This window comes from Lichenostomus cassidix, chromosome 4A, assembly GCF_008360975.1.
Source record: "Lichenostomus cassidix isolate B80296 chromosome 4A, HeHo_3.0, whole genome shotgun sequence".
NCBI classification, from domain to species: Eukaryota; Metazoa; Chordata; class Aves; order Passeriformes; family Meliphagidae; genus Lichenostomus; species Lichenostomus cassidix.
In genome coordinates, this window is record NC_139485.1 from 14,082,720 (window position 1) to 14,090,714 (window position 7,995).

The 7,995-nt window shown below is 48.4% G+C and overlaps 1 protein-coding gene across 1 annotated transcript in view; it reads right to left on the minus strand.

The window, feature by feature from the left end:
- The window catches only part of LOC146437546 (fibronectin type-III domain-containing protein 3a-like), a 37,431-nt gene extending 29,790 nt beyond the window's left edge, over window positions 1–7,641 (minus strand). Inside the window, exons 1-2 of the mRNA XM_085060649.1 lie at window positions 7,525–7,641; window positions 2,834–2,924 (exon numbers count right to left, since the gene is read on the minus strand). The gene's annotated coding sequence lies outside the window, so the exon portion shown is untranslated. The remainder of the gene's footprint in view (window positions 1–2,833; window positions 2,925–7,524) is intronic.
- Window positions 7,642–7,995: the final 354 nt, after the last annotated feature.

Here is a 7,995-nt window from a genome sequence, read left to right on the forward strand (position 1 = left end):
GAGCACAAGCCCTTGTGTGTGCCTGGAATTCTCCCTTGCACCTGAACTGGTCAGCAAAAAGGCAGCTGGAATTCACACCTGGCAGTAACACAGAGCTGGGCAGATGAAACAAAGCATTTCCAAGTGTGCCAAGGTTTGCCAGCTGGGAACTGCAAGTTCCTGCAGGGAGCTGCACTCTCTCCCAAGGCTCTGAAATCCAGAAGGATCTGCAGAACTGAGCACAACTATTCCCCATGGGACAAATCTGTCTTGAAGCGGAAGGTAAGACTGAAGCCATTTTATGATATTTTTTTCCCTGAAAATAAAAAAGTTCTGCCCATTTACCAGCTTTCTCCAATTCCAGGGAGAAAGTTGTGTTTCAGAGGCTGGAAGCAACCCAAAGGAATGGCTGTTGTATGTGCAGACATGTTCACTCCAACAGGAACACATCATTCCACAGCACCTTGTTCATCCCAGGCCCTCCCCTCCAGCCAGGAACACCCAGCTCACAGCAAGGAAGAAATGTTAAGTATTTTTAAAAGCTTTTTTTTAGGATCTTCAAGTGAGGACCAGGGAAAGTTGGAAATTCAAGTGCACCCTGAGCTTGGTTCCTCTGCTTTGTCCTATTTGGATGTACCAAATTTGGATGAAACCTCTTAGAATTGTGCCAGGAAAGCACCAAAACAGCTTTTTTAGTGCCAGAGCTGTGTGATACCTCCATGAATTTAGGGAGCATTATGGGATGGCAGACACACACACAGCTGGTGAGACAGAGGTGATCCAAAAGCTCTTTTCCAAATGCTTGCATTCCGTATTTCCAACGATTTATTTACTTTAAACTCGACTCAGGGAGGGCAATCATGCAGATTATTAAAACCAACAGCAACCAAGCCATTTCCAGGAAAGGCTCCCTACCATGAGACAGCTCAGAGCAGTCAGCTGCTGTCTAATCCAACAAAACAGAAGGAAAATCAGGACTTCACAGGAGGAACACAAGCAGGAGTTTGCTCCCAGGTTTCTGCAGGCTCTAAGGATGCACAAGCTGATTTTCCATCAGCTCTGATTGGAAAATCACCAGAATGCTGGAAGCAGCACAACTAGGCCTCTCTCATTTAACAACCCTCTTTAACCAGAACTTCAAAACCGAGCAGAAAACCCCAGAGAAAGCAAAGGATTTCTTCAAATTGGAGCAGATTATGCAAATTTTGAGCAAGGAAGAATTATTTTGATACAACAACTGAAGACTTTTCCTTGCACAACACCAGAGGTTGGGGCTGTAACACTTTAGCTGAGCACTGGGTCAAACTGGGCTGGTTAGAACAGGTTACACTTAAACCCAGGGCTAAAACACACCAATAAATGACTGTAATTACCACAGCTGAGCAGTCTCGTGGCATCAAACCATGTGCATTTTTTTAGTTCATGGAAAATGCAAGGGAAAAATACAAGTGTGAGCTCATCCCCATGAGGCTGGAGCAGGAACACTTCCCTCAGTCTGGGTGATGTCCAGGAGCAGCACAGAACCTCTGCCACAGCTCAGCTGACGGGTGGCAACACACTGAAATAATTTGATTTTATATCTGAGCTTTAAATATTTATTTGCAAATCAATGAACCTGCTGGAAGTTTGGGGATTTAATCACATTTTTATGTAATTGCCTAAGTAGAAATGATCAGTTTTGAAGAACCTAAGGATGACAGTTTACATAAGTTTTTATCAAGTTTGGATTTTAAGAAATCCAGGCATTAAAAAGCAAAGTGACAGTTTACAATACACCAGGATGCTGTTTACATAATATCTTCCAAACCTGAATAGTTCCTCTAAATAATTCTCACCCCTGACACTGAAATGAACAAAAATACACACCTGGGTGACCAGATTAAAGCTTTTGCTGGAACAGCAGAATCTGCCTGAAACTAACATGAACATCTTGCTAGTTACTTCAGGAGTAGCTAAAACTCCTCCTATGCAAACATTCAACTCTGCCTTTACTCCTGCAAGCAACTGGAGATGACAAACCCAAGTGACACATCAGTGGTCACTTTAATGCCTCACTTAGCAGAACTGAGAGCAGCTGATTTCCATGGGAGAGATATTAATGCTGAAGTTATTTAATAAAGGAACAGCAGATAAAAAAACTTCAGCTGAATTTATAAACCTGGATTTAACCTGGTTAAATTATTTTCTTCCCAAAGCATCTGTACAGCTCCAGGGGATATAGCATGATTATCACTTTTTTCTTTGTATCTGGTATGAAATCCATCTGCTAATCATCTTCTGATTTCCAACATTCCTCCCCAAGTTTTTGACAGATTCCTTTCTGCTTTTCCAGCAGATCAGTTCCATGACCTGACCAGTTCCATGAAAAGGAATTCCATGATCTCCAACTAAAACCAAAGGATCTGAGCAAGGCACTACCAGAATGCTGTCACCCACTCCAGCTGCTCTCCACACAGGAAATGCATTTGGCTAAAAACAGAATTTACTTTCTTTATCCAAAGCCAATTATGCAATTCTCTCCAAGAGAAAACTTCCAGCTAAGTGGGTGAAGGGAGGAGAAAGAGTAAGAAATGTGAAAATGGAGATAAGGCTGCCACCTTACAAAATCAATAATGTTCCTGTGGAATCTGAAACTCTCCTTACCTCAAGAACTCAACCAGATGAGTTAATTCTCCCCAATTAATTTTTCCATTTGGTAAGAAGTCATCCAGAAATTTCTTCCAGAAAAAAAAAAAATCCTAAGTTTAAAAGTCTGTCATATGTATTCATTTCAACTTAAAGTGTGACTTAGAGACTCAATGAGAACATAAACACTTCATAAAACCTGGGAGAATCCTAAATTCTGTGTAATTACCGTTGTCACTCTCCTGACTCAGAATTCCTCCTGGTGAGTGTTCCAGTGCCTGCTGCAGAGTGAGCAAAGTGTGCTGTCCTCAGGCTTCTTTCTGCACACAAAAAAACCCCATTTTCACATTAGAGCCTTGACAAACATGAAATCTGAAGGAAAACAAGCTGCAGGGAACACAGCAGATTCATGGAAAGAGCAGGAGCCAGGAGGTGACAGGCAGTTCTAGGGAGTTCTTTATACACAACTGTATTTATTTAGTTATCTATTTTACGTATCTGCTCTACATGGTAACGAAGACAGAAAAATTAGGTTCCAAACATATCCAAATTTAAATTGTCATGCACATATTTATCCTCTGATAGGGTGCATTAAAAGACTTAAGTTGTACATAAATCTGGAAATACAATCCCAGTTTTGCTGTTATGTGGCAGCACAGCTTTATTCTAGAAACTGCTACACTTAAGATGCTCCAGCAAAAGGAAATGAACAGCTCCAGGAGCTGCTCAAGCCACTCAAGATGTTGTATTTAATAATGTAAAAATGACCATCTTTCTCAAGCTGCATCCAGCACTAAACCACTTCCTAAAATATTTGCACACTGGGCTCTGTGTTGTCCCTCCAAACACAGGAAGCTTTTGCAGGTATCAGTTAATTCCCAACATAATTTTTCACAGAACTATTAAGGTTGCAAGAGGTCTCCAGGATCATCAATTCCAACCTGTGCCTGATCCCCACCTTGTCACCAGCACAGAACACTGAGTGCCACATCCAGTCCTTCCTTGGACACCTCCAGGGATGGAGACTCCACACCTCCCTGGGCAGCCCTTTCCAAGGCCTGACAACCCTTTCCATGAAGAAATTCCTGCTGAATCCCTAAAGACAAGGCCCAGGCAGGTGTGGTGTGTCCTGCAGTTTTACTGGGATGCTCCAAGACATCTCAACCCTGGTGGCTCCTGAGGCTGCCAGGAGAAGCTCCCACACAGCAACCCATTGTCATTGTCACTGTCACCAAAAAGGTGATGCTGTCTTCAAGTCACACTGATGATGTCACTTGAGGATGCTTCTGAAGCTTCACAACCTAACAGATGTTCCTCCTGAACTACTTTAAACGAGACACTGCAAAAATATCGAATGTAAAGCATCAGGCACGAGAGTGAATCTTGGGCAAAAGGAGGCATTTTCCACATCAATCAAGATCCTGGGAACAAGGAGAGATTTACATTAGGATTGAAAGGGCCGAAGGGCTGGGAGCCAGTGGTCTGTCTGTGCTGGTCAATACACAGAAAGGATTGTGTTAGCACCACTGAAAGAATAAATTATCGCTGCTTTTACAATAAGCTCTTCAAGAATGCAATAAAGAGTTCAGTGTGTGCTCCTCACTCAGGAATCCAAAACTTTTCAGTGAAGGTCTGGCTTGCAGCAAAGATAACAGCTGAAAACCAACCATCTTGACCTTGGGAAGCTTCATGACAACGTGCTAAAAACAGGTGAAAAAACGCACAGGTTTCTTGCTCCCACATCCCCCAGCCTTGAGCCCAGAGCCTTGAGCAACTCCAGGTTTAAATACTGAGAGTTCAGACCTGGTGATTTCAGACAGACCAAAATTAGAAGTGAGAAATGTAATTTTTTCCCCTCAAGCCTCTTGCAGGATTACTAATATTGAGGTTTTTCTCATCTGCTTTCCGAGATAATTTTAAAATTCTTCTCCGATTCAATGAAATCATGGCAGGAAATTAAGAAAATATGGAACTAGGGAAGGAATTCTTGAAAGATTTCATACCAGCTCCTGACTTTGATGCACAGTATTGTAAGAATGTCTTCCCAGTCATGTATTTTCTTCTAAATCTGACAAGTTTCCCAATTGTGGAAATAGCAAGTCACCAAATAAAAATGCTACTCTTTCAAGCTTAAAAGACATATTTTAATTTGCATGAAATTCACTCAAGGCCAGGCAGAATGGGAGCAAAATGCTGGAATTTTTCCTGTCTGCACAGTACATATGAAATCTTGATTGTTTTTTTTTTAAGGACTCAACAAACTTTTCCTAAAAATAACCATAAAAGATGACAGTTGTTGGCAGGGGTGGGACAAGCCCCACAGTAAACACAATGCCAATGCCAACCTCCAAAAATGCCAACCAAAAGGCCATGGAAAGAGTTGTACAGAACATTTATGTCCAGGTTTGGTGTCAGTGCAACATCAAAGAGAGATGCAGTTTGTGATCAAGGTTTGTGGCAGGAAGTGGATTTGTCTAGACAAAGTTATCTTTATTCTCTCTAAAGGTGAATCCACCAGGAGTTATTGTTTTAAAACATTCTAACATCCAATTCCTCAAAACCACTGGAGGAAAATGAACTACCAAATCACCACCAAAATTCAGCTGTCCCAGGAGAAGAGCAGGGAAATTTGGTACTTGTGCACATACCCAGCCCAAGGAGCTGAAATTATTCCACTGCATTGTCAAAGTGCAGCTTCATTCCAGCTAAAGGCAAGTTTTCCAAAAACTTGCTGCAGCCATCCTGAGCTACAGCTGAGTATATAACTTGTAAGAGCTTGCTCCAGGAGGTGTGTGAGACATCAGTTCCAGCCCTGTTTATCCACTGGCTGCTCCATGAAGGATCCCAAACTGAGATCTGGGATCCAGTGAAGTAGTTCAGCTCTATAGAAAATGAGATTTATTTGATCCTAGCTGAGAACAAATGAATCCCAGACAACAACAGCGCTTCAAAACTTTCCAAGATTTGGAAACAGGAAGGTGAAAAGCCCTAAAAGAGAGGAGAGTGTAATAGCTGGCTGGTTTTCAACAACCATGATCACACACTGAGTCCTGAGAAAGTCAACATCTTTCCCATTTTACCACCTTATCCTTTTTCACAAATTACATAAACCAAGGGAAGGAATGCAAGTGTGGGAAGCAACTCGGGCTTTGCTTCTTACTCACAGAGATACTGAACCAAACACAAAGTACTTTCTTCTACACTGGATCTTAACTCCAAGGTCAATTTATTGGCTTAAAACACAGAGAGGATGCTTCCCTGGTTCAAATGCTAATCTGAGGCTCAGGAAATCTAGATTCAATTCCCTGCCTCACCACATACTTCCTGTGTGACCTTGGGCCATAAATATTTCGGTGCCTCAGTCTTTCCATCTCTGACTGAGATAGTATTTCCCCATTGAACTGAGTGTTGTAAAGATAAATACATTAGGAAAACATCAGGAATCAGAGGCCACAGCCATACGTGGAGCAGGCTGTCGGGAAACTTATCTGTGTGTCAATATTCCCAATCAGGCAGCAGGGAAAGCAAGGAAGGGCTGCCAGTGTGAAAAAATTTAACTACCACGGGACAGAGAAGACATGAAGTATCAGCACAACGGACAGGAACTGAAACCTCAATTATTAATTACAGAACATTTTCATCATTCCAAGGAAGTTTTAAACAGAAAGGGAACTCAGAAACCAGCTGGGCGAGCTGCAGAAGGGACCAAATACACCTGCCAGCAATGCATTATTGCCCTGTTTTCGGAGATTAGCACAGAAAACTCCTCAGATTTGAGGTGGCAGAGGGGCTGCTGAGTCTGGGGGCAGAGAATGAAAGAGACTGTCCCCGAAGAGAAGAAACTGCTGCTGAAGTCCCCAGCCCTTTGTGAGAGGCATAAACAGGAGTGGGCAGAAAGTGGAGTCCCCAGTGCTGCTCCCCAGGGCGGGGGGACACAGCGGAGAGGGGGAGGGCAGAAGATGGTCAGCAGGCAGGCAGGCAGGGGCTGACAGGAGTGACCTCCCCCTGCCCCGAGCCCAGGAGGAGCCGGGGGAGGTGTCTGGGACCGGAGCTGCGAGCAGCCAAGGGGAACAACTACAAGGCTACGTGGCATTCGCAGGCAGCGGCCGGGAGGGAGCACGGGGGGGCGGCCAGGGGGGACCTGGGGGGGACGACTGCACATGGCAGCCCTCCGCAGCCCCGGGAAACGGGAGGGTAGCGAGAGGAAAGGGGAAGAAGGAGATGGAGAATCCGTGCGGGAACGGGGGGGGGAAGCGCGTTCGGCGGAGCGGGCTGGCATTAACCCCATCCCGGCAGGCTCAGCCCCCGCCCGGCCTCGGCCCCGCCAGCCCAGCAGTCCCGTTAGGAGCTGCTCCCCAAGCCCTGCATGCCCAGCCCGCCGGGGCTCCGGGGGATCGCTGTGCCCTGCAGGGGACACAGCCCGGCCCTGTCCCGCTCAGCCTGAGCGCTGCCCGCCCCGCTCCCGGGCACTCCATCCGCCCCAGGCACCCCATCCCCGGGATCCCATCCCATCCCCGGATCCCATCCCATCCCCGGATCCCATCCCATCCCAGCCCTCCATCCCATCCCGGCCACCCCATCCTCCCCGCGGCACCCCATCAATGTCCCGGGACATCGCTCCCCTCCTGCCCCACCTGCCCCGTGCGCCACGTCCAGCCCCGAGCCTGCCTCACCCCCCGGGCTCCCCCCAGCCTCGGAACACCCTGCCGGTCCCCGCGGTCCAGCCTGTCCCTCCCGCCGCCCCCGCCCGGCTCCGCGCCGCCTCCCGCCCTGCGCTCCGCGGGGCTCCGCTCCCGGCACTGCCCACCGCGCCCCGCCAGGGCACCGCCGCTCTCCGCCGCCGCGGGGTGCGGCGGGGCCCGGGAAGGAGCAGCGGGGAGCGGCCCGCAGCGCTGCCCGTGCGCTCCCCGCGGCACTGACCGTGTGCCCCGCGGGCTCCGCCGCCTCAGCGCCCGCCGCCCGCCCGCGCCGCCATCATGGAATGCGCGCACCGCGCCTGCGCCGCTGCGCCGCCGCCGCCGGCCGGGGGCGGGCGGGCGCGCCAACCACAGGCCGCGCGGATCCGCGGCTCCCGGACACCCGCGCCCGCCGAAAGCTGTGCGGGGGGGCAGCCCGGACAGTGGCACTTGGGGGCGGGTGACCTGTCTGGGCACTGTCTGTCCCTCCCGGACACCGCCCGGCACCCCCGGGCATTGTCCCCTAGGCACCGTCTGTCCCCCTTGGGCACTGCCTGTCACCCCCAGGCACTGTCACCCCGGTCACTGCCTGTTCCCCTTGGGCAATGTCACCCCTAGGCACTGTTTGTCACCCCCGTGCTCCACCTGTGCCACCGAACCGTGTCCCGAACCCTTCGGGGGTCTCCAGTCTCCATCCCCCCGTACCATGACCGGG